We start from the raw sequence: 27,976 nt of genomic DNA, 5'->3' as shown, positions 1-27,976 counted from the left end.
AAAACCCTTGTCTAAGATCCCAGGTTTCAAATCCCAGCAAGCTGGTTTCAGAGCCTTGGCTGCAAGGTGTCAGGAGGGTTGATGGACTGAGGTCAGGAAGTTTAATTGGAGATGGAAGTATGAGGGGCCAGAGAGCCTTGTTTGTGTTCTGCAGACAGCATGGAAGCCTCTGGAGCTACAGAGCAGGGCTGCGGCTGGACCTAGAGGATCTAGGCAGGGTGGAGAGAATGACGGACAGGGCTCTGGCAAGGAAGCCCAGGGAGGCTGTTACCACCTTATATGGAGATGAGGGAGACCTGAGCTAAGACAGTGGTTGAGGGCAGGGTCTGGGGATCAGAGGGTTCAGAGGCAGAGGATTCAGAATTCTCCTGTTTAGGAGAATCAGGAAGAGTCACCCCAGTGACCTCAGTCCATCAACCCTCCTCATGCCCTGTCGCCAAGGCTCTGAAACCAGCATGCTGGAGTTTGAATCCTGGCAAAGAAGGAGAAGGATGTTTAAAAAGTATTTATTTATTTTGGCTGGGCCAGGTCTCAGCTGTGGCATGCGAACTCCTAGTTGCAGCGTGTGGGATCTAGTTCCCTGACCAGGGATTGAACCTGAGTCCCCTGCATTGGGAGCTGAGAGTCTCAGCCACTGGACCACCAGCGACATTCCAGGAGAAGCAATTTTAAAGAGGAGAAAGTGGTTGTCTCAGTTTGGGATAGTAAACAAGGCACCCGTGGGGTCTTTGAGGGGGTTTGCTCAGGGATTGTCAAAACAAGAGTCAGTTATTTAGGAGAAGAGTCCAAGCTGAGCACAGAAATACAGGTGGAGGGAAGCTCGTCTCGATCCAGGTGAAGACTGAAGGAAGCTTATCTCGATCCAGGTGAAGACTGAAGCCCTGAGAAGGATGTAGCAGCTCAGGGAGGCCTCACTGAGCACAAGAAGAGAATGTGGCGAGAACCCAGCTTGCACGGCTCTGCGCCTCCCCCAGCGTGCCTGGAGTGCCAGATGCCAACACCGGTAAGCCAACCAGTTCCCAGATCTTCACAGCGTCCTGGTACCCTCTGGGGTTTTCCCTGAACCAAGCCCAGGGCCTGCCATCTAGGGCCTTGGCTCCCTTTCAAAGCCTTGCAAGTTCCGGTTGGGAATTCTCTTGCTAACCACTGACCAGGCTGCCCAGCCCTCCCTCTGATCTCTGGCCGCAGCAGGTAGCCTCCCTCCTCTGGGTTCCCTTTCCCAGATGAGCCTGAGGCTCCTTCAGAAGAGACCAGACACGGGGGACACTCTGCTTTGATCTTCGAACCACACGAGAGGCTCCAGCAGGCGGCTCACACGCTCAGCCAGCTGTGTCTAATGGCCTGGGCAGTGCTGGGCAGGAGCGGTGGCCTCCCTACCTCTCCTGGCCTTTTTGTGCCCCTGTCAACTGGAGCTTCTCAAGGACGTTTTTCAGCAAAGGAGTTTAATACAGCAGTTGATGTGTATAACTAACTCAATTCCCCTTAACCTCCCATTTCCCTTTCCCTATCTTTTAACTCAAGGATGGTGGGGAATAAGATGATCATGGAGGGGGCATGGGGAGAGTAGAGGTGTGGAAAAGATGGCTAACAGCACTGAAGATTTATTCCAAGTTGGACTTTTAGTTGGGAGAGGCCAGGAAAGGTTAAAACCTACACTGAGCTCCTGCGGACGAGATTGATTTTCTCTGTCTGCTCTGTCGTCCGGCCTAAGGGGGTGAATTCTCCCCCTCCATAGAGCAGCGATTTCACAACTCACAGGTCTGCGAGGAGGTTTTATGGTATGCTGCTCACCCTCTGCAATAAGAGCATAGCAAGGGAGAAGTCGTCGAAGTACAGCAAGAAATATTTGGGTCAGTCATAAGAAAGAACTTCCAGGCAGTGAGAACCATTACGAGAAAGTCCTAGAAATGGTATTCATCAGTTATCTGGAAGTAGTTTTATTGGAAGGCAAAAGAGTGGATGAGGCAGAAGTTTCCAGCTCTAGTAAGGCACACCCAAGAAGAAGACTAAATACCCCTCAGTTCTGGAGAAAAATTAGTTTGTGTGGAAGTGTGATGAAACAGCTGATGCTTAGGCTCTGGAGTCAGAAGGTCAAAATATTTTATTCCAATTTCGATACTTGTTAACACGGTGGCCCTGCCCAAGTGAAAAGAACCACAGGAGCCTTGGTTTTCTCATTGATGAACTAGGGACAGCAGGGATCGTAATAAATGTGCAGGGTTGTTTTTACCTACTAGAGAAACTATATGTAAAACAACCCACACATAGTAGGGACTCAATTTTTAAAAACTTGGATTGGGTTTTTTTTTCCCTTCCTTCTGTTTTTCTGTGCCCATAATGAAGTCCCAAAGCACTTCGCTCTGGTTTCTATTACAGTTGCAAATGCATTCAGATCTGACTGGGAGCGAGAGATTCCCGGGGCAAAAAACAAACCCCATTGTCTGTTTGTTTATAATTAGTGACATATTACCCATGATTCTAGGACTGGCTGTGACTGGTGAGGGAAACAAGGGCTCTGTGAAGTGTCTAGTGCTCTGGTTTAAGCTGCGGAGCTGTTATGATACCCAGCTCCATGGCCTATTGTCGTGGAAGCATGGTCCAGGTCCCTTTGAAAATACCCAAGGCCCAAAGAACCCCTGGGGAATGTAAATGAGAGGAGATGTCACTTCCAAGTCACATGAAAGCCAATCCTTTGTCTTTTCCTCATGTCTCTAGTGCTAACCATACAGCTTCTCTGAAGCTCAGCCTTATTCCTTCCTTGAGCCAGAAGCTGATTTTTAAAAGTCTCTTATATTGGGAGACTCACAAAAGCCAAGGCAATGATGTTGTACTTGTGAACTCAGAGGAGCAAGGACTGCAGGAAAGCATCTGATGATTAAGTGTATTTGGCAAATGAAAAATACCCACCACCTGCAGACCCTTCACTAATAGTGGGGATCCATTTACACCATCTCATCTGTACCCTCCGGAGAAGCCTGTGAGACAGCTGGCAGGACTGGGTGGCCTTCATGTCCATGAGAAATGGAAATGAGCCGACTACATGGGGATCGGACCTGTCACTATCACTCCGTGCAGTGACTTGCCTAGCCGGTGTTGGTACAGCTACTCGTCTCCAAGTAGTTGAGCTCTTGGGAACACTTTGAAGCAGCAAATGTCATGCCTTTCTATTTCTGGTCTCATCCTATTCCAGAAGGACCTCAGAAACCCCAGGGATAAGAGCAACAAAATTCTCTTAGGTCACAGACCCCACACATAATATTGCCGCTTGGTGTTAAAACGTCCCCATCAGCTAATAGGTGCTGGGCTATGAGAGACACGTGGCTTATATACACTGATGAAACCTATTATGTTTTGTATGTCAAGAACATGTCATGAACAGGGTTAATATACAAAATATATAAGCAGCTCATACAAGACAACATCAAAAAAAAAAAACAAGCAACTTGATTAAAAATGGTCAGAAGACCTGAATAGATATTTTTCCAAAGACATGCAGATGGCTAACAGGCACATGAAAAGATAAAGATGCTCAACATCATTAATCATCAGAGAAATGCAAATTAAAACCACAATGAGATGTCACCTCACACCTGTCAGAATGGCTAATATCAAATAGACCACAAATAAATGTTGAGGAGGATGTAGAGAAAGGGGAACACTTGTATACTGCTAGTGGGAATATAAATTGGTGCGGCCACTGTGGAAAACAATATGAAGGTTTCTCAAAAAACTAAAAATAGAACTATCATATGACCCAGCAATTCTACTCCTGGTTATATATCTGAAAAAAATGAAAACACTAATTCGAAAAGATACATGAGCCCAAATGTTCTTAGAAGCATTATTTACAATAGCCAAGATATGGAAGTAACCTAAGTGTCCATCAACTGATGAATGGACAAAGAAATATGTGATACATATATAAATTGAATATTAGTCATTAAGAAAATTTTGCCATTTGTAACAACATGATGCTGGGAAAGATTGAGGGCAGGAGATGGGATGACAGAGGATGAGATGTTTGGATGGCAGCACCGACTCAATGGACATGATTCTAAGAAAATTCTGGGAGGTGGTGAAGGACAGGGAAGCCTGGAGTGCTATAATTCATGGAGTTGCAAAGAGTCGGACACGACTGAGCAACTGAAAAACAACAATAAAAACATAGATGAACTTTGGAGAGTCTTATGCTAAGTAAAATAAATCAGGCAGAGAAAGAGAAATACTGTATGACATCACTTTTATGTGGATCTACAAAATAAAGCAGTGATTTTTAACAAAAAAGAAACAGACTCACAGATGTCGAGAACAAACTCGTGGTTACCAGTGGGGAGGAGGAAGGGGGAGGGGCAAGATAGGGATAGAGGATTAAGAAGTACAAACTACTTTGTATAAATTAATAAGCTACAAGAAAATATTGTACAACTTGGGGAATATAGTCAATATTTTATAATAACTATGAATGGACTATAACGTTTAACAACTCTAATCACTATGTTGTACTTAAATGATATTTGCACATCAACTGTACCTCAATTTTAAAAATGCAAACATTAAATAAAAGGAAAATAAAAAAGAACATGTGTGACCACTTAGCAAATATGTAGATAAGTATCTTCAGGGCTTTTAAATAGGACAGTGCATGTGAGTCAGGGACCCGGCCGGAAAGAGGCAGCCACTCAAAGGGCTAACTGAACAGAGCCTGGGGGGACCATTGACATGGTGTGAGAAGAGTTAGCGGGTGGTGCAGTACCCCTGGGGGGCTTCCCAGGTGGCTCAGTGGTAAAGAATCTGCCTGCCGATGCAGAAGATGTAGGAGACGTGAGTTCGACCCTGGGTCGGGAAGGTCCCCTGGAGAAGGGAATGGCAACCCAGTATTCTTGCCGGGGAAATCGCGTGGACAGACAAGCCTGGCGGTTACAGTCCATAGAGCCGCAAAGAGTTGGATACAATTGAGTGGCTGAGTAGGAGCAGCAGGAGGAGCACCCAGAGACGAGCAACAGTAGAAAGCCATCATCACCTGTATTCCTGCTGGAATATTTCCTACAGCTGTTGTAACAGATTACCCAAAACTTAGTGGCTTCAAATGATACCTGGTTTAATATGCACAGTGATGTAGTTCGGAAGTCTGGTTGCAGTGTAACTCGGCTGGTCCTCTGATCGCTCTCACAAGGCTGGAGTCACCGTGTTCTCAGGCCCATGGTCCTTTTTGATTACTCTGAGGATGAAGCTGCTTCCAAGCCCACGCAGGTTGTTGGCGGGATCTGGCTCCTTGCAGGTGCGGGGCTGAGAGCTGTTTCCTTGCTGACTGACAGATGGGAGTCAGAGATGGGAGTCAGAGCTCCCATCTTTCTGGCTCCTCCAGCTCAGAACCAACAAGGAATCCTTCCCATATTTGCAATGTCTCTGATTTATCCTACCGTGGCCTCTATCTTATTCCAGCTAGAGAAATTTTCTGTTTCTTAGGGCTCATGTGATTCGATTGGGCCTGCCTAGATAATCCAGGTTACTCTCCCTATCTTTTTTTTTTCTTTTTTAAAATTTATTTGGCTGTGTTCATTCTCAGTTGCAACACACGAATCTCTGTCGTGGCACTTAATCTCTCTAGTTGGGCACTCGGGCTTAGTTGCTCCATGACATGTGGGATCTTAATCCCCCAACCAGGGAGCAAACCCATGTCCCCTGCATTGCAAGGCGGATTCTTAACCACTGGAACCAGCTGGCAAGTCCCCACTATCCCTGTCTTAAAAGGGCTGTTACCTTAACCACGGCAGCTTCCCTGATGGCTCAGACAATAAAGAATCTTCCTGCCAATGCAGGAGACCCTGGCTCAGAAAGATCCCCTGGAGAAGGAAATGGCTATCCACTCCAGCCTGGAGAATTCCACGGAGCCTGGTGGGTCAGACATGACTGAGCAGCTAAGCACCTTAACCACACCTGCAAAGTCCCTTTTGTCATGTAATGCAACATACTTACAAGTTCTAGGGATTAGGCTGTGGTCATCTTTGGGGGGCAATTACGCCCACCACACCTCCTAGGACTAAAAGGACAGAGGGCTGGGTGGTGGGTACTTTTACAAGAATGCAACAAAAGCTGTGGCCCTGGAGAGAGTGACCTGGTAGGCACTGTGACTGTATGTAAACTACTAGCAGCTGACCCCAGCTGCACCCTCTGAGATCTCTCCCTGTTCACACGCTCATGTCCTGCCGCTGCCTTCCACTGCCTGAGCCCAGATGGCACCGAGAGGGCAGGGGGTGCCTAAGTGATGGGATCCATAGAATTTGGCATTTCCGAGCACAGATTGATGCAGATAAGGGTAGAGGGTGGGGCTCTAGGGGCACAAGTAAAATGGCCAGAAGACTGAGGGTATCAAGTGAATCTAAGCTGAATTGCCCGGAGGATTCAGACATTTCTAGGTTGGTCTGGAGAAATAAAAAACAGGGCAGCCCCACAGGGCACTGTTTATATGAGAAATCTGACTCCTGAGAAAGAACACTTCCCAGGGGAAGGATAAATGGAGGTGGGGAAGTTGGTTTAAGGACAAGGGGATGCCTGATTCTGAGATCAGTGCATGCTCTGTCACGTAGACTAAACTCTGACCCATTCCACTGGGCTTAAAACCAAGTCTTTGGCCGAGTGGGTTCTGATAAAAAGCAAGCAAAGATAAAGAGTATCATTTCCATGGAACACTGAGAATGGAGGAGCAGAGTGTGACAGATGCAGCCAGGACTGGTGATGGTAGCTGCAATTTGAAAGCCACAGTATCAGCTATGGAGGTACTTTTAGCGTCCACACCAGGGACCTTGGCCCAGACACTCTGCAGCAGCTAACCTAGAGGAGCCAACAGGGGCAAAGCTGGCTCTGCTGCCTTTTGAAAAGTTTGGAGTTGTCCACATACCAAACTGGGGCAGGAAGAGAGGAAGGCTGTGTCTCCAAAGGGTCAAATCAAGCAGACTCATCATTAGGGCACCAAGGAGCTGAAATTTCTGCAGGAAGCATTGGGGCAAAGGACCAAGAGAAACACTCTTTTGTGTCTGTTATTATTGTTGCACTCCTACCTGCAGCCTGGGACACATGGAGTCACATACGAAGAGGGGTGAACCAAGTCTATGTGGTCATCAGGGTTCCAGCAGAAGACAGGCCATCCTACTCACTGGGTTACTTAAGCCCAGCCTAACAAAGGGGCTGCATGCCTGCTCAGTCACTCAGTCATGTCCGACTCTGTGACCTCATAAACTATAGTCCATCAGGTTGCCCATCTGTCCATGGGCAAGAGTACTGGAGTGGGTTGCCTTTTCCTCCTCCAGGGGATCTTCCCAACCCAGGGATGGAAACTGCATCTCCAGCACCTCCTGCATTGGCAGGTGGATTCTTTACTGCTGACCCTCCTGGGAAGGCCAACAAAGCGGCACTTCCAAAGATCTGGGTGGGAAAGAGAATCTACAGAGCATGACAGCAACCTGGGGCCAGACATAGCAAGAGCTATCACAATCCTTGGCCTGAAAGGATGAAAGGAAGGAGTGGTTACCAGAACCCAGAGGCAGAGTGGACTGCCCCAAAGGAGCCGGGGGCTTAAGTAGAAATTGAAGATAGAGGGAAGTGGCTACCAGGTAGGTTAGGAACCAGGAGTGGGAGCAGTATATCTTGTTCTCTGCTTTCTTTGAGTCTCCCAATGCTATATTCTCCCTCCCTATCAGGCAAGTCCAAGATCAGCCTCCCTGAACACAGAGAAGGATGGAAGGGGGTAGGGAATGAATCTGGAGGGACAAGTCAAAGACCTTCAGAGCAGTCACTGGGCAGAAATACATTCTACCACCAACTGCCTGGCACTATGTAGCCTGTCTATCTAATGCATTAGGTAAACCCAGTGGGGTTTGGTCTGTTACACAGCTCAACCCACTGATCTTGGGAAATATTGAGTTGGCCAAAAATTTTGTTCAGGTTTTTCTGTAAGTGTGAACTTTCCAGCCAGCTCAATAGGTCAGAAACAAGGCCATCCCCTGTGATATGATGAGCATCAACACCATGGAGTTTTCTTTGCTTTTGGTGAACTTTACTTTCTTTTTTTTTTTTTTTGAGAAATTTATTGGCTATAAAAAGATTTACACTGTGAGTAAACAGTTTTTCCATTTACAGGTGATGTATCTCTTACCATTCAAGGATAAATAATGTTCAAATCAATAAAAATGAGAATTACTTGCTGACATGTATTTTTTTTTCCAAAATAAAAAATTTAATGAGTGGCATTTGTCTATAATTTTGTTAGTCTCTTTAATTTGTAATATTTTATAATCTGGATTCTCACCTCTGCTCCTTTCTTTCTTTCTAAAAATTATTTATTTTAATTGGAGGCTAATTACTTTACAATACTGTAGTGGTTTTTGCCATTCTAACATTTTTAAAATTTTTAATTTATTTGTTTAGGTTGTGCTGGGTCTTCGTTGCTGCGAGCAGGTTTTCTCTAGCTGTGGCGAGCAGGGGTTACACTCTAGTTGTGATGCATGGGCTTCTGATTGCGGTGGCTTCTCTTGTTGCAGAGCACAGGTTCTAGGCCCATGGGCTCAGTAGTTGAGGTAAATGGGTTTAGTTGCTTCGTGGCATGTGGGTTCTTTCTGGAACAGGGATTGAACCCATGTCCCCTGCTCTGGCAGGAGGATTCTTAACCACTGGACCATCAAGGAAGCGCTGGTAAATTTCTTGTGGGTGTGTGTGTTTGCTAAGTCACTTCAGCTGTGTCAGAGCCTTTGTGACCCTATGGACTGTACCTCTCCAGGCTCCTCTGTCCATGGGATTCTCCAGGCAAGAATACTGGAGTGAACTTCTTAGCAAGGCCCAATTTATGTGTCTGGTTACTATAGGCCAAGGCTAAGGTGATGGTATTAAAAGGCAGTGCCACGTTAATGCATTCAGTGTAAAGGATCATGGTAGTTCCTGAATTGCATTTCAATTTGCCATGGGAATATCAGGTCTGATGTTCCATGTGCAGTAGGAGGACATGAGTTGGTGCATGGGGCCAGACTCAGTGCCACGAACTAAAAAGCCACTGAACAGTTCCCTAGTGACTGGACTTAATCAGATTTCACCAAATGCCTGACCACATTGTGGAAGAGAGTCTACATGTGGGAGACACTGCTTGCTGCATCTCCATTTAATCTCTTTCTCCTTTGAAGCAACGTATTTCCCACAGGGTAAGTTTCCAAAACTCAGACCATTTAATTTGGGGGAACAATTTTTTATAAAGGGAAAACTTAACTTTGTGTGTTTTCTTCCAGATCCCCTGACTTTCTGAGATTATGTATTTTGCTGTTGGGGAGCTTTTTTCCTCCTTAGTTCTACAATAAACTCTTTGTTGTTTAACATTCTATTAACCACAACCCTCTAGTAACCAGCACATCTGTAAGTCTCCAGTACAATAATTGTTGTTCATAACCATGACCCTGGGGCTCTGCGTGGTCTCAGATGCTTCCAAGTCATCAAAGGGAATTCACTAAAATGATTTTGCATTCCCAGAGCACACATCAACCAACCACAGAGGGAAGGAGTCCAGATAAGTGCTAGGTAGAAGAAGAAATAACGTGAGGATTTCAAATTTGCCACAGGTAATTCACTGTATGGATAATGAAATCTATACTACATTTGTTACAGCTTGCCCCCACTCAATGACTTTCTTCATGGTCAGTGTAGACTCAACCAAAATACTTGTGCACAATTTTCAAAAGTACACGCCCGTGAAAGCAGATGTCAATGTACCCAATTAAATCACTGCTTGTTTGTGCCAATTTGTATTATCCATTGACAAAATAGAGGTCGTTAAAAAGCTTTTAAAATTGGAAGATTTCTGAGCTTAGGAGTGGGTGAGACATAGCCATCTGCTGACCACACAGCGGCAAACACCTAGGTCATTTCCAGAGCTTGGAATGGACAGTACTAAGCTTCACATGGAATGCTTTCTTCCCTCCAAGAAAATCTCTGCATTAGTCACAGCTACACAAAAGAGTAAAAGCATAAAAAGAAACAAAGGAGGACTAGAAGAACAAGGTTGACATTAGGAGGAGCAATTTCATGGCCAGACTGATCAGGACTCCCAAATTCAAGCTCACTTCTTACATGTATCACTGCAAGAGAAAGGCTGCAGAGTATGTTTCTGCCACACACGGTGACGTTTATTCTGGAGGAAAAGCAACACGTTAGACCCCATTTAAGGTTCTACGTGTCAGGTTCCCCTGCCGTCAGAGACTGGACTTGACCGTGTAAACCTGGTGGTTTGGCAGGTAGGAGAAAATCAGTTTGATTGGGAGAGAATAAAGAGGATTCTATACATGTTAGCAGAAACATCTCTTCACAGCAAAAATGAACATGTTTTATTCTGAATAAGAACAACAAAAATAGGATGCAGTAATTTCCACAGATGGAGATAAGCCAATCCTTCTTTTCACAAGGTTATGGTACAACTTTATTTCTATAAAAATATTATAACATTTTTTGATTCTCCAGCTATCATTTCAGAATCGTTGAGATAAGTGAGGAAATGCATGCTTTCAAAGGTGGCCTTTTTGGGGCTACATGATCTAGAGAGTGTATTTCCTACAGGCACCATGCTTCCTACAGTTCAGCAGTGACTTACTGGACTTGCTAGAAGACAGCAGCCTATTACGGAATCTTGCAGCCCCTGCATCTTCCAAATGCCATATTTCCACCCACATACTCAATATCACCCCAATTGTCTACCTTGTGTTTCTCAGTCAGGGTGCCAGTGGCATCTGGGCTGCAATAATTCCCTGCAAGTGTGCAGGGTGTTTGAATACTTAGCCTCTCTGGCTCTTATCCACTCAACACCAGGAGCACTCCCACCTGCAAAGGTCTTTAGGATGACCACATCTACAAGCACTCCCTAGGAGAGCACCGCCTTCTCCTCAATAAGAACACTGGCTATTTCATGTGAAGCCTCCAGAGCTGCAATGAGGAAGTCAGATGCAGCCAGGACAAGGGTAGGCAACTAACTGTGCTTTTCTGGCCCCATCTTTTCTGAGCCATTCATCTGCCCGCTCTTTATGTAAAGTCATAAGCTTAGAGACATCAGTAACACGAAGATGATGCAAAAGGAACTTGTTTTTGTACAGATATTTGACTTTGTTTTTAAAAAACAATAATGTCAATATATACCATTGTATTTTTTAAAAATTTTTATTTATTTATTTTTGACAGTGTTAGATCTTTGTTGCTGCATATCGACATTCTCTAGTTGAGGCAAGTGAAGCATACTATCTAGTTGTGATGCTCAGGCTTCTTATCGCAGTGGTTTCTGTTGTGGGAGGGCAGGGATTCCTGAGCACAGGTTTGATAGCTGTGGGACACGGGCTCAGTTGCCCTGTGGCATGTGGAATCTTCCTGGACCAGTGGTTGAACCCATGTCCTCTGCATTGGCAGGCAGATTCCTAACTGTTGGACCACCAGGGATGTCTGATGTTTGACTTTTTAAAAAAAATCCATGGAATTGTGGGAAGCCTGATTCATGTTGGCATAATACTCCTAGATTCTTTTACTCCTTGCCCCTAGGATTCCTTAGGATCAACTTCCTGTTGCACTATGTCTGAACTCCTACCTGAAGGTTGGTGCCCAACTGCCTAAACTTTAATAACCATTCACATATCAGCTTTGCCTCCATGCAGCTCTCTCTGGCTTAGCCTGATTTCACGCTCTTCTCCAAAGCCATCATCTGCCAGCCCCACCTTCTCAGACTATGGTAGAGAGTCTCCAGAGAGGGCTGCCATCAGTTCTCTTCCTCCTTTAAGATTAACAAAGGTGCATGCTACACCATCAAGATGAGGGGTCCATGTCTCTTCCCTTTCAATCTGGACTGGCCTTATGTCTTGCTTTGATCAACAGAATGCTACAAAAGCAGCAAGTGGTAACTTCTAAGACCTGGCAAAACCAGCTGCCATGTCAGCAGCCAGACTACCTGGAGACCACCATGCTGTAAGGAAGCCCAAGCTAACCATGTGCAGAGGCAGCCTGATGGGGTACCAGTTGGCAGACCTGTGAGCATAGTCTTCCTGGACCTCCCAGCCCAGTTACCAGCTGAAAGCTTCTAAGTTCCCCAGCTGATACCACTTGGAGAAGAAAACAGGTCAAATTTGTGCTTAATTATGAAAAATAATAGCTTGTTATTTCAAGCCCCAAGTTTTGAGATAATTTGTTATGCAGGAATAAATGAATAAAACTCACACCAAGGACTAAGGTTAGAAAATATCTCTCTGCCCGGTTGCACTGGGATGTGCTTTAAATCTCTGAATTTGGGCAAGACTCATAAACATCTTTTTTTTTTAAGAATATTTTTTATTTATTTTTGGTTATACTGGGTCTTTGCTGCTATGAGGGGGCTTTCTCTGGTTGCCAAAAGTGGGGGCTACTCTCTAGCTGTAGTGCATGGGCTACTCATTTTCAGTGGCTTCTCTTGTTGCAGAGCATGGATGGTAGAGTGTGTGGGCTCAGTCGTGGCACATGGACTTGGCTGCCTTGTGTCATGTGGGATCTTCTGGGACCAGGGATCAAACTTGTGTCCCATGCATTGGCAGGAGGATTCTTAACCACTGGACCACCAGGAAAGTCCCTGTCATAAACATCTTCAACAGTCTCCCAAGTCACGCCAGGAAAGGAGGGTTTGCCTACTGCCACTCCAGCTCTGGTACTATAACCCTCATCTATTGGCCTTTCTAAAACCATTTTGGTAGGATTCTACTTACTGTTTGTCTTTTGTCAAGGAAAGGAGGTTCCTCCTGTCACCCTAGGCATAACCTCTCCTTTTTGTACAAAGGACATAAGGATCGGCTGTGGCTCAGCTTCCTGGGAGTTGGTATTCCACCTCACATGACTCCATCCCAGCTTTATCTAAGTAGATACAATTCTTCTCCAAGGGATGTCTTGGCAACTGCACCCAGAATTTCATTCTATTCCTCAGAAATCATTTTTTCCCTGAAGTATAGACTCATGTTTAAATAAATCAGTCATATAATGTGTGTGATTTATTTCACCTTTGAACATGAGTTGCTTATCTAGCAAATTTTTTAGAGTATCCCAGTGTTTTCATTCTCAGCGCCAAAAAGTTTTTGTTACGTCTCTATTTCTATGTTTTATTAGCTTGCAGGAGTTCACCATCACACTTGAAAAATAGCAAAAAGGTTATGAACTGCCTGTTACTATCTTTGCATAATCCTACCCTTCACTTCAGAGAGATTTCAAGTACTTTCCAATCCATTTTGTGGGACTTTTTCTTTAAGCTTGGAAATCTGTAAAAAGCAAATTTTGATTTGCAGTCTCTGTTACATACTCTTACCCCCTAGCAAATCCCTTGCAAACCAGGGTGGAAAGAACAATTCCAAATTAGGCACCACTTTGGCAACTGCTTTAAGGAAATGTCCTAATTTAAAAAAAAAATAAAGTTTATATCAACACGTTTATATATATATATATATATATATATATATATTCCTCTGAAATTTGGACACATCAAAGTCCATTTAAAGAGATCATTTTCTCAATGACTGCTGCTTTGGTGATATTACTTACTGTCCTGTTTCAAAGTTCATTTTGTAAACTTTGAAGACACTTTGAAGACATGTTTACAAAGGCCATATGTGTCACCATTGAGACGGGGCAAGAATTAAAAACCATGTTGATAAAACCAAAGCCAAAGTTTGGGGAAAGAATTGGATTTGTTTAGCTATGTATTTCTTTCAGTGTTTTTAAATGACCCTGGAATGGCCACTCCTGGACTGTAGGAGTAAATGACAAGACAATATATATGTGAGAAGTGACAATTCCCACGCACCGCTGAGACATTCACAGTGAAGGTGGCTTATTTGAGTTATAAGTCTGGCAGTCTGGGGAGCCTTTTGGGTCTTGAAATTCTCCCTTCCAAGGGAGATAGCTGGGCTCATCCAGGGTCTGTGGATAGGTTATCTCATTGAACTAAAAACAGTCCTAATGAAACAAGATGGGACTCCCATTTCCTCAGCCCCCAGCATGGGAGTTTACATCTATCATATCACTAGTTAAGCCTCACAGTAGCCCAGAGAGGTAGAAAACATTCTGAAATTAAGGAAACAAAAGCTCAGAGAGCTTAAATAATTTGCTCAAGGTCATTCACTTCTCTAATAAGATTCCCTGGGATGTGAACTCTGAACTGATGACTAAGAGACTTTTCTCAGAGCCTCTCCTAAATCTAGATCAAAGACTATTAGTTTGTCTCTGCACCAACCACCAAGCCCACTCCTAATCCTGGCAGAGGGCTGACTAATGAATGCCCTAGATGATGGAGATTAGATGGGAGAACGTGGCCAGTAGGGAAAAACTCAAATAGCTATGAGCAGGTGGTAGGTCGGGCTCATTTCTGTATTCTAATCCTACCCTTCAAAAACATACTATCTCCCTACTGGATCCTAGTAGAACACCTGGCGGGTGCTCATGATTTTGTTGCATTCAATCTGTCACTAATAAGACTTATAATGATGATAGTGATGATAACAATAGCAACAATAAACAGAGTTAAAATTTAATAAGCAATTTACTATAAGATAGACAATGTCCTGGGCTTCCCAGGTGGCTCAATGGCAAAGAATCTGCCTGCAATGCAGGTGACTCGGGTTCGATTCCTGGGTTGGGAAGACGCCCCCTGGAGAAGGAAATGACAACCAACTCCAATATTCTTGCCTGGGAAATTCCATGGACAGAGGAGTCTGGCAGGTTACAGTCCACGGGGTCACAAAAAGAGTGAGGCACAACTTAGCAACTAAACCACAAACAACAGACACTGTCCGACACATACCAAAACCATTAACTTTTTGTGTGCTCACAGAAACCAATGCGGGAAGTACTATTCATTATAGCATCTCACAGATGAGAAAACAAAGGAGCTTGTCCAAGATTACACAGCTAGCAAAAGTCAGAGAATCAAACTGATCAGGCTAGGTTTAGTAATTGTAATCTTAACCACTCTACCAGTATTTTTCAAACATTGTAATGGGGCATTTGTCCAAAATACTCTTCCCAGTTACCTTCTCTGGAAAACCTAGTCTAGGAGTTTTGGGTTGGGACCCAGAGCCCTGCAAATTTTTAAGAGCCCCATGAGATTCCTGCGATGATAAACACAGCATGCCTGCCTGCTGTCTCTCACTACTGACAAAACCCCTCTAACAGCACATTTGAGCACTGTCAGAAGCATTGGGTTTTGCAAGGAAGAGTGAATTTATTTGTGAGTACAAGGAGAATAACTCCCAATGGAAAAGGGTTTTTTTTTTTTTTTTTTTCCTTCCTCCAACATTCACAGCTCAAAAGAAGGTGTTGAGGGTATACATTCTTGAGAAGGGTTGACTTTTCTTTGGAGTTCCTGCTCTTCTTACTGTTAATGGAAGAGAGTCTGGAGACCCCTTCTCCTGTGGGCCTCAGTTCTTGGTAAGAACACAAAAAAGAATCTGAGGTTTTACCTGTTGCAAGAGAGTTTATTGAAGGTAAAGAGAGAACAGAGAGAACACCTCAAGAGAGAGGTGGGCCAGGCCAAGGAAGCCAATGGCCTTGGGGAGAGCTGGGGTGTAGGGTTTTTAAGGTAAGGTTCTTTTGCATAATCCAGGAGGCTGTTGATTGACAGTCTTAATTGACAGCTGCAGTTTGTATAACAAGAGGTTCTACTGCACCTTTCCTTCCAATAATTCAGTCTGTTATAATTAGATGTATGTATTCGTAGGCTATTTATGAACACTTAATGAGCCCTATGGCCACCAAAGGTTATCTAAGGATATGATAGCATGAGGTCTGTACATGTGCCAGAGTGGGGAAAGTCCCTCAAGTTGGCCGGTGAGGGATTTTTCCAGTCCCTTGACCATTTTGGAGTACTGATGGGATATGTGCTTGGGAAGGGGTTGGCAAATAGCTTGAGATTAGGGGGCTATTTCACATTCAGTCAATGGGGCCATGTCTTGCTGCTCATGGCTAACTTCCTGCCTAACATTACTCATATAAGGCTTCCTCAGCACATTATCATAGCCTTTCTACTATTGCAGATGGATTTTTCTTCTGCTGCTTCAGAAGTCTGAACAAAAGAGAGCAAACTGGCAGAAGAAGCCCTGGTTCCTTATATAGTCATCATGAACTGGAAGAAGTCACAAGTTCACTGACAACTGAGGAGTTAGCAAGATTACAGAGGGGACTGGATCAGGAATGGCCTTGTCTATAGTGGCAGGTGGGTTCTCTGAGAAGCAGATGCCAAGATAAGACTAGACGTGTGAGAGGTTTATTGGGAAAAACACCAGAAGGATAAAGGGAGAGGAAATAGAAGAAGGCTAGAAGAGCCATCAGATTGTGATGTACATTTGACACCTGTGAAAGGAAAGAAGGAAGGAAGAGGACTTCCTCGCAGTCCAGTGGTTAATACTTCAGCTTCCAAGGCAGGGGATACAGGTTAATCCCTGGTCAGGGAATTAAGATCCCACATGCCTCGTGGCCAAAAAAGTAAACATAAAACAGAAGGGATGTGGTAACAAATTCAGTGTGTGTGTGTGGTTAGTCACGTCTAACTCTGTGACCCCATGGACTGTAGCCCTCCAGGCTCCTCTGTGTAAGGAATTTTCCAGGCAAGAATACTGAAGTGGGCTGCCATTTCCTACTCCAGGGGCATCTTCTCTACCCAGGGATCGAAACCCCATCTCTTGCATCTCCTGCATTGGTAGGCGGATTCTTTACCACTGCACCACCTGGGAAATCCAACAAATTCAATATAGACTCAAAAAAAGGGAACAATTCACAATGAAACTTAGAAAATTTTTTTAAAAAATGAGGAATGAAGAAATTGGGTTGGAAAAGCTCCAGAGACTGCAGCAAAATCCTGAGAAAGCCTTGGCAAAGCTGATTAGGAGCTCCTAAAAGCGAGGGTCACCTGTTAGGAGAGTCTTGCATTGTGGTCAGTCACGGTCTTGTGCAGTTTGGAGCAAGAGTGGTCCTGCAGTGAGTGCTGTGGCAGACCCACAGCCCTGGTGGCTGGATGCTGACAGTCACCATGCTCTTTGCAGCAGGCTGTTTGGGAAGCGATGTGAGGAGTATCCCTCCGTAGTTGTCACATATGTGTGGCTACAGAGCTTAAATTTAGTCCTGAAAGCAAAGGTCATTTTAGAAAATGCAATGGGGAGATAAAGAGACTAGTCAGTAGGCTGCTACAAAAATTCAGCCATGAATGGAAAAGAGCTGAGAGCAAAGAAGCAGCCATGGGAAGAGAGGCATGAGCTGCATTCAAAAGCTAGGAAGCTAAATGTTGGCTCTTCAAGACACAATGAAGAAAATGAAAAGGCAAGGCACAGACTCTGTGAAAATATTGGCAAAACATATATCCAATAAAAGATTCACATCCAGGAAATACAAAGAACTTCTATGACTCTATAAAAAGAGACAAACAACTCAATAAAGAAAAGCAAATGATATTACTAGATACCTTACCAAAGAAGATAAATGGATGCAAATTTCATGAGAAGATGCTCAACATCGTTAGTCCTTGGGAAAATATAAAATAAATGATGATGAAATGTGCTGCTACTCCTATTAGAATGGCTACCATTAAAAGACGGCTTCTCTGGTGGTTCAGCAGTAAAGAACCCACCTGCCGATGCAGGAGACATGGGTTTGATTGATCCCTGATCTGGAAGGAAATGGAAATCCACTCGAGTCTTCTTGCCTGGAGTATCCCATGGACAGAGGAGCCTGGTGGACTTCATGGGGTCACAAAGAATTTGACATGACTCAGTGACTGAACAAAACATCAACTATTAAAAGATGGATAATTCCAAGTGTTGATGAGAATACAGAAAAACTGGAACCTAAATACAATGATGGTGGGATGTAAACTAGAGCATCCAGTTTGTAAAACTACAGCAGTTTCTTAAAAAGTTAAGCATACACTCAACCATATAAACCAGCAATTCCAGTTCTAAATATCTACCCAAGAGAAACAAAAACCTGTGTCCACACTAAGACTTGTATGAGCATGTTCTTAGCAATATTAGTCACAATAGCCAAAAACTGGAAAAGCAATCAAATGTCCATAAACAAGCAAACTATGGTATACTCATACAATGGAACACTGTTAACTATAAAAGGAACTGCTGAAACCCAATACTTTGGCCACCTGATGAGAAGACCTGACTCATTGGAAAAGGCCCTGATGCTGGGAAAGATTAAAGGCAGAAGGAGAAGGGATCGACAGAGGATGAGATGGTTGGATGCCATCATTGATTCAGTGGACATGAATTTGAGCAAACTCCGCAGATTGTGAAGGACAGAGAAGCCTGGTGTGCTACAGTCCATGGGGTTGCAGAGAGTCGGACATAATTGAGCGACTGAACAACAACAAAAAAGGAACACGCTATTGATACATGCAACATCAATGGATCTCAAAAACATCATGGAAAGTGAAATAAGCCAGATACAAAAGACTTCATATTATGTAATCCCATTTATACGGGATTTCTAGAAAAGGCAAAACTGTAGAAACAGGCGGTTGTTTGAGGCCAGGGTGGGAGTACAGAGAAAGGTACAGAGAACTTTTCAGTATAACAGGAGTGTTTTAAAACTGAATTGTGATGACAGTTGCCCAACTATATACATTTATTGAGACACATTGAAGAACCTATTTAAAGTGAGTGAATTTTATGAAATGTAAATTAAATCTCAAAAAACTGTGAAAAATAAAATGAGCTAAGAAGGCAAACAAGATGGGCTATGGCAACTCACTGTATGTCTAGAGGGTAAGATTGAAGAAAAAGTCAAGGATGATGCCTAGGTGTCTAGCTAGGGTCCATCAGGGAGGATAATGTTATAAAATAATATTTGAAATAGGAGGAAAAGCAGATTTAGAATTTAGCTTTGCACATGTTAATTTTAAGCTGGCTTTTGAAAACCCGATGAAGATTTCCAATGAAGAGTTGTAATGAGTAGTCTAGAGATCCTGAAAGGGATAGGAGTTGGAAAGTGTTTGAGAAATCATCCACTTTTAAGGAGGTAGCTGAAACTCTAACAGTGGCTGAAATCCTCCAAGAAGAATATTCAAGTGAGGGTTCAAGCTCAGTTGAAATACATTTTCAACTAATTGTGAGCAACCTAATGAAGGTCAACTTCCCTAGAGAGTATTTCATTATTTGTGTGATGATAGGAAGGAATTGCCTTATACTTTGTATATTTTTTCAGTAGCTCAAGACCTTAGAAATTCCGCTTATAAATGTCAGAGCTATTATGTAGAGGTAATTTAACCCAGCCTGTATTATCCAATATTTATCTTACGTCACATAACTGGAAGCTGAACCATGGCCAAGTGAACAATATCTGAGGACCTACCCTACACATGATGATGTGTTAAGCATTCTTGAGATTGCAAGGGAATTTAAGTTTGAGGAGCTGATTTCAAGAAGTTTGCAGTCTGGTCCTACAGATGCTGTACCTTTTCAGTATATGGATTCTGGAGTAGGCAGAGAATGGTGGCAACTAACACCTGGAACAGCCAAACAAATAAAAATTAATATTAAAAAAAAGAATGTAGCCCATAGTCTGAAATATATAGGATAGTCCATTCTTTAAGAGTGTAACACTCTTCCATTCATACAGAGATTAAAAGTTGCTGAAAAGAGAATAACATTGGTCTTGTTAGAGGTTTACAGGAACACTGGAAGCTGATGGCAGCAAGAACAAAAGATTTCCACCAGAGAAGTCTTTAACAACTAACCACACCCCTCCCTCACCTTACCTTTAAAAATGCTTTGCAGCTACTATAAAACACAGGGAACTCAGCTTCGTGCTCTTGAGGGAGGCTCAAGATGGAGGGGATATATGTATACTTATGGCTGATTCACGTTGCTGTACAGCAGAAACCAACACAAAATTGTAAAGCAATTATCCTCCAATTAAACATTAATTTTTAAAAAATTAAACATAAATTTAAAAAATTTTTAAAAATTATCCATAAAAATTGGAATTTTTTGCCAATGAAAAATGCTTTGTTGAAACACTTTAAGAAGTTTGGGATTGAGGGGTCACAAGTCATCCTTTCTACTTGCATGTCCTGAAATAAACTTCTCTCTACTCTAAAATCTAATCTTTCATTTTGTTTGGTCCCTCTGTACGTTGGGCACACCATCTTGCATCCGGTAACAGTAACTGTTGGGTTATTTGTCTCTGTAATGATCCTTTACTGGAAATAAACTTGAGGACATTGCTCAGGCCAAAAAGGCTTCTGTTTTGTTTCAAAAAGTGAGTTCTTGTGGGTTTCTTTTTTAAGTTCACATTGGTCATTTTATTTGAACTGAATTTTATCCTGATTTTCCGAGAGACACGGTAAGCATTATTCTCAGAAGCCATGAATATGTTGTGTAATTCCATGCAACGATGGGTGTGCTCCAGACAATGGAGAAATGAAACAGGTCTCTTGACCTTTTGTAAACAACCTCCCTACATGGAAATACAGATGCAGGAGCTGGAGGTGGGTCTGACAAGTGATTTGAGCGAGAAAGGCAGCTCTATAAACTCTGTGGCCAGAGGGAAGGAAATTATTGGCTGAGATTGGCAAATGGATAATGAGGCCTTTGAAAGCCACTGAGGAGGAGTAAAAGTAGCAGGCGTCAAGAGTGGGAACACAGAGAGACAACACATTCTGACGATCACGGGCAGGGAGTGGCATCCCCCTGTGGTGTGGTAAGGAGACTGCTGTGTCAACAACTGCAGTGATGCTCCAAATGACACAATATGGCTAAGGGAGAGAGAACTGGAGTGGGCCACCAGTTCCACCATCAGACAAGGGAAGGGACCCACCAAATGTGTTCCATCCATGTTAACTATGAGTGAGCTGGAAATATAATGTCATTCTTCAAGTTTGCTCCACAAAGGATGGCAAGCTTCTTCTGTCCTCCAGTAGAGAGTTACCAAGAACTCCAGGATGACCTAGGGCAGGGGTCCCCTACCTTTTTGGTACCAGGGGCTTGTTTTGTGGAAGACAATTTCCCTTTAGACAGGGAGGCAGAGAGAGGGGTTGATGGTTTCATTTCACCTGCCATTTACCTCTTGCTGGGCAGCCTGGATCCTAACAGGTACCAGTTCATGTCCCAGGGCTGGGGACCCCTGGACTAGGAGGAAGCCGGATGCCCCCTGTCAGTATCCACAGCACAGCAGCCTCCAGACTCTATGCACCACTAAGCTGGGGGTGTCTCCACAGACACACTTTCAGAACTGTCCTGCAGCTGAGGACCACTACAAGAGAGCAAAATACATAAGCATTCTTGGGACATTTCTTTTTCCTTCTGCATGCAAAATGAGTTTTCCCAACATCCAAGTTTTTTCAGCTCAAGAGCATATTTTTTAATTATTTAAAAATCACTTAGTTTAAGAGGAAAATTTTTATATGGTCTCCTCTAGTTTTTTTTACATGAAATTTGGACTCATTTCTGATTTACACAAACTGTATTCCTTCACTGCTTACAAATCTTCAACAGACTCCCACCACCATAAAAGAAAATGTTTGTGACTTAAAAAAAAAAAAACACAAGCAGGTGATCTCCGTATAACTTGTCAATTGCCAATGGTGAGGATAAATAATGTACACACAAGGAGATTCTTAGCTAGTTATTATAATCATTACATCTTGCTTCAGAACTGTCTTTGTTCTTGTTGTATTGCTACTACAATGGAAGGGGTCAAAAAACTTGACATGAGGAGAAGGAGCTCACATGATCCAGAGGGCTTGGGCAGGCATGAGAAATGGTCCAGGAAAGAAGTTCCAGTTCTTTCTGGTCCTCCCTCCAACCATCTTGGCTGTATATCTACTGAAGTTCCCATAAAACATTTAGTCCAATCCATGTATCCATCTGCCTTGGATAGGAATGTGTTTTGTGTCCATGTCTAGCTTTGATGCCTCTGAATTTTGTAATTATGATCATTTTCTTTAAGAAAAATCTTGCAGGACTTCCCTGGTGGTCCAGCGGCTAAGACTCTGGGCTTTTACTGCAGGAGGTCTGGGTTTGATCCCTGGTCAGGGAACTAGACCCCTCATGCTGCAACTAACAGTTCACATGCCACAACTAAAAAAGATCCCACATGCTATGATTAAGACCCAGATAAACAAATAAATAAGCAAACTTTTTTTTTTAATTTAAGGAAAAGAAAAATCTTGCTAGTAACTTACAAATGTTTTTGCACAGGCTGAGAATTTGGATTTAATTTTAATACATATTGATTTGTTCCTGAATAGGATTTTATTGAGCCTCTTGGGTTTGAAATTCAGCCCACCTCATCTGATGCATACCGGAGTAGGGATGCTTGAGAAGTGGTTATGCCTTCCATGATACAGTGGAAATGCACAGTCAGCTCCTTCTAAGCATTCTGACTTTGCCTTTGACCTTATACCCAGAGTTTTAGGTAAAACCAGTGAATGCAGAACATTCTTTGATATTTCAGGCTTTTTGATATTCAAGAGGGCACGTTGTATCAGAATCTGTTGGTTTGTTATAGGCATCAGTTTCATCTCATAAATTGAATGTTCAATCTGGTCTCATTGACCATGTTTGTTGAAAGATCATATTTATTTTTCTTAAAATTAATTTTTTGCTGTCATTGTTGATCAGTGACACAAAAGATGCATTTTCTGTCCTATGAAGTGTCTATTTGGGTAATAATTTACACGTAAGAACCAAACTGCCACATCATATAAGCTCTAGCTATTTAATCTGTCTGCTTAATGGTAAGCCTTGTCCCACAAATGTACTCTCAGTGTGGGCCCCGGATATAAAGATCAGTCATGACACGTGAAATCAGACTTTTTCTTCCTCCAGAATGTGTCCTTCTGTAAAATATCAGAGGTAGTTTATAAATCAATCAGGGCAGACTTATAAAGGTTGCTAGTTTTAAAGTCATTTGCATTTATGTAAATTAGTATATCTGTTCATTCACCATTACTCTGGGTGAAGATGCTGTTAGCTGTTATTTTTAACTTAAAAAAGACTGCCTAAATCACCACTCTTCTTTCTGTTGGCTTCAGTACAACACAGAAATGAACTTTTGTGTATTCCTTCTCAGGCACAATATATTTGCCAATATATATCCCACCTCACATATATATTGGCATATATGTATCCCACCTCGTGGGCTTTCCTCATAGCTCAGTTGGTAAAGAATCTACCTACAATGCAGGACACCCCAGTTTGAATCCTGGGCTGGGAAAATCCCCTGGAGAAGGGATAGGCTACCCACTCCAGTATTCTTGGGCTTCCCTTGTGGCTCAGCTGATAAAGAATCCACCTACAATGTGGGGGACCTGGGTTCGATCCCTAGGTTGGGAAGATCCCCTGGAGAAGGGATAGGCTACCCACTCCAGTACTCTGGTCTGGAGAATTCCACAGACTGTATAGTCCATGGGGTCCCAAAGAGTTGGACACGACTGAGCGACTTTCACTTTCACATCCCACCTCATATAGTTTTCTTACAATGTGGCTGTCCCTCTTCTGAGTCAGACTGGGGAGGTCACGACTACGTCAACCAACAGAGTATGGTAGGAAATCATGCTGTGTGCTAAGTCATGTCCAGCTCTTTGCAAACCCATGGACTGTAGCCCACCAGGCTCCTCTGTCCATGGAATTTTTCCAGGCAAGAATACTTGAGTGAGTTGCCATTTCCTCCTCCAGGGCATCTTCCCAGCCCAGGGATCAAACCTGCATCTTTTGCATCTCCTTCATTGACAAACATAGGAGAGATACTAAGTAAGTTCCTAGATAGATTATAAAAGTTTCAGCCTTATTCTCATTCTCCCACCCTCTCCTTCTCTCCATCTGTTTCTCTCTTTCTCTGAAATTGCTAACTCTGGATGATGCCAACCCTGGGCTATGAGGAAGCTCAATCTAGTCTCTGAGGGAAGTCCCTCTGGAGAGGTCCTCACAAAGAGTCTCTGAGACTCCCAGCCAGGGATCATCATCAACAGCTAGACAAGTGAGTGAAGGAGCCTTCAGATGACGGCCTAATTTCTATCCCCAGTTTCAAGTCTTCCATCTGAGGACTCAGTCACCTGAAATAACGGACTCAGGGAAGTGCATTTACTTTAACCTTAATTATGGAAATAACTTTATCTGAAATAAAGATTTTTTTCTTCAAAAAAAAAAAAAAAGCTGCTTTAGACATTGTGAGGCAGAGACAAACCTTGCTCACTCTACCCTTTCTGAATTTCTGACTCATGAAATCCATGGGTAAAACAAATGGCTACTTTCTGCTACTAAGCATGACTTGTTACACATCCATAGTACCTGGAACATTTTCTTTTTTCTCTTCACATCTTTTCCTGGTTCTCTAAGATTAGTATAGAATGGAGCTGGGGAAGAAGATGTGATAATGAGGTATACTGGTGGAGGAACACTTGATACTCTTGCTTTTTCTTTTCTGTTTCCTCTCCTTTTTTTTTTTTTTTTTCATATACCATATTTAACAAACTGATTTCTGGAGCCAGACTGCTTGTGTTAGAATCCTGGCCTTGCCCTTTATTAATTGTATGACCATAGAAAGTTATTTAACCCTCTTGGGCCTCAACTTTATCATCTGTAAAGTAGGACTAATAATAATACCTCTCAAAGAGGGTTTCTGGGAGATGATCAAATGAGCTAATACATGTGAAGAGCTTAGAATAGGGCTTGGTACACAGGAAGTGCTCATTAAAATATAAATATTACCTTTTTACCTTTAAGGAACTTCATTTTACTTTTATGATTTATGTTTAGTACATAAACATATTTCAATGTAAATAATGGAAAATTTTAACACACACAATCCAAATACCCAATAAACTTATTTCATTTCTGCATGTTTTCTTTAAGATCCCATCTACCCATAAACATAATTTTTAAAGCCATAATCATTGCAAAGATACAGAAGGACAGAAGTAATTACTTAGAGTATACCCTGTGAGATTAATTATTGTGAGCCAGGCAGCTACCCCAAGAGGTAGGATTATTCCTGTCTTATAAATGAGGAAACTACCATTCATTTGATCAACAGAATATTATTCAGATACCACAATTATAAGACAGGAAACTGAGTAACATTATGTGAACAATACAATGTGAAGTGAAAAAAAGTAGGCTATAGGACTGCAGATATTAAGATTACTAGCGGCAGACTACCAAGAAAAACTATGTGTAGTATATTCAATAAGCTAAAAAGACAATCTGAAAATTATAGCATGGAACTGGAAACTGTAAAAAAGTGACCTGGAATTTTTTGAAAGAGACTGAATAAAAAGTTGCAGAGTTGAAAAATATAATAATAAAAATAAGATCTCAGCAGGGAGGTTTAATACCACCTAAAGAGAGACTTGGAGAATTGGAAGATGGATAAAAAATATTAAAAATGAGTTGGGTGTAGAGTCCATGTGCAAAGGCATCCATAGCCAGTGGGGCAAGGACCATGTTGCTTCCAAACATCCTGCTCACTGGTACACCAGGGGCTGGAAAAACTACATTAGGTGAAGGACTTGCATCAAGATCAGGACTGAAATACATTAATGTGTGTGATTTAGCTCGAGAAGTTTGACCACCAAATATCAAGGAGTCTGGCAAGATGGCTTCTCCCAACAGCATGCCAAAAAGATGCACAGATGATGGCACAAATCCTGAAGGGTATGGGGATACCAGAATATGAACCAAGAGTTATAAATCAGATGTTGGATTCTGCTTTCCGATATGTGACCACAATTCTAGATGATGCAAAAATTTATTCAAGTCTTGCTAAGAAAGCTACTGTTGATGCAGATGATGCATTATTGGTGATCCAGTGTCCTGCTGATCAGTCTTTTACCTCTCCTCCCCCAAGAGATATTTTTATTAGATATTGCAGGGCAAAGAAATCAAACCCCTTTGCCATTGATCAAGCCATATTCAGGTCCTAGATTGCCACCTGATATTTATTGCTTGACGGCTCCAAATTATAGACCTAAGTCTTTACCAAAAAAGGCGTCTACTTCTGCAGGAAGAATGATAGTTCCACAGTTAAGTGTTGGTTCAGTTACTAGCAGACCAAGTACTCCCACACTTAGCACACCAACCCCACAAGCCATGTCCATTTCAACTAAAGTAGGGGCTTCAGTGTCCCTTACAGGGCAAAGGTTCACAGTACAGATGCCCACTTCATTATCCCCAGCTGTAAAAGCATCAATTCCTGCAACATCAGCAGTTCAGAATGTTCTAATTAATTGGTCATTAATTGGGTCCAAAAATATTACCACTAACATGGTGTCATCACAAAATACTGCCAATAAAGCATCAAATGCATTGAAAAGAAAATGTGAAGATGATGATGACAATGACTATGATAATTTGTAATCTAGCCTTGAAGCATGTAAACATGTACACTTGGTTTTGAATCTATTGTACTGAGATTAAATATGCATGCTAGATGTTTCACGTGTTCTAGAAAAGTAGTATTTAATGAGTAAATATGCTTACCATACTTTTCAATTGAGCTGTCATGTTAGATTTTCTTAGTAGGGTTAGTAAAGGTTTCTCGTCAGCCTTTAAGTGTAAAAAATAGAGTTGCAATTCATACATTTAAAAATAATATTAAAAATGAATCCTGGAGAAATGAACAAATCCTTAGAAAATGCAGAAGTGAAGATAAAAGGTATAGAGCATGTAATAGAATTCTAAGATGCTTAATTGGATTCACGAAGAAAAAGTAAAAGACAAAGGAGCAATATTTGAAGAATTATGGATGAGAATTTGCTAGAACTGATGAACACCACCAAGTCAAAGAGCATAATCAGTCAAAAACTAGATGAATAAAGGAAATTCACACTTGGGTGCATTAGAGAGCACCTTTATAAAATCAAAGACAAAAACAAAATTGTAAAATCAGCCAGAAAGAAAAAAGAAAGCCTTCAAATGAGCTGTAATTAGACTGACAGCTGACTTCTCAACAACATTGATGGAAGCCAGAAACCAGTCTTTGGTGTGCTGAAAGCAATAAATAAATGATAACTGTTAGAATTTTGCACCAGGAAAAATGTCCTTCAGGAATAGCATTTTCTTTCAAACCCTTAGTTCACCACTAATCAGTCACAGCAAAGGATTTTCTAAAAGGTACATGTAGTTAGAAGAAAATAATCCCAAATCTCATACTAAAGCATTTAGATGGTCTTTAAGTCTTAAATATAGATTTTAAATCTGACTTTAGATTTTGTTTAAAAAGAAAAATTTTCACTATATACTATTTTTGTTCCTTGGAATTGTATTCATGATTTTAAAAGTCAACATAGAAAGTGCTTCTCTTAGTACACTTTGTATGTTAATATAGCCAGACTAAAAGAAAGTTAACCCCAAAGTTGTTGTGGTTCAGTTCAGTTCAGTCGCTCAGTCGTGTCCAACTCTTTGCAACCCCATGGATTGCAGCACGCCAGGCCTCCCTGACCATCACCAACTCCAGAGTTTACTCAAACTCATGTCTATTGAGTCGGTGATGCCATCCAACGATCTCATCCTCTGTTATCCCTTTCTCCTCCTGCCCTCAATCTTTCCCAGCATCAGGGTCTTTTCAAATGAGTCAGCTCTTCGCATCAAGTGGCCAAAGTATTGGAGTTTCAGCTTCAGCATCAGTCCGTCCAATGAACACCCAGGACTGATCTCCTTTAGGATGGACTGGTTGGATCTCCTTGCAGTCCAAGGGGCTCTCAAGAGTCTTCAACATCACAGCTCAAAAGCATCAATTCTTCGATGCTCAGCTTTCTTTATAGTCCAACTCTCACATCCATATACGACTACTGGAAAAACCATAGCCTTGACTAGATGGACCTTTGTTGGCAAAGTAATGTCTCTGCTTTTTAATATTGTTTTTAATATTGTCATTGTGGTTATAAACTAGAAAATAGAGTAACAAGCTCCTTTCAGGATGACATCAGGAGGTAGTAAATTAACATGAATCCCAG

General features: G+C 42.3%; 1 pseudogene; it reads left to right on the top strand.

Moving 5' to 3' along the window:
- Positions 1-931: 931 nt before the first annotated feature.
- On the top strand, positions 932-26,378 carry LOC122429295 (annotated as a pseudogene).
- Positions 26,379-27,976: the final 1,598 nt, after the last annotated feature.

The sequence above is a fragment of the Cervus canadensis genome, chromosome 28, assembly GCF_019320065.1.
Source record: "Cervus canadensis isolate Bull #8, Minnesota chromosome 28, ASM1932006v1, whole genome shotgun sequence".
Lineage (NCBI taxonomy): Eukaryota > Metazoa > Chordata > Mammalia > Artiodactyla > Cervidae > Cervus > Cervus canadensis.
The sequence above is the reverse complement of the archived record's forward strand: the minus strand, read 5'-3'. Positions and strand labels throughout refer to the sequence as shown.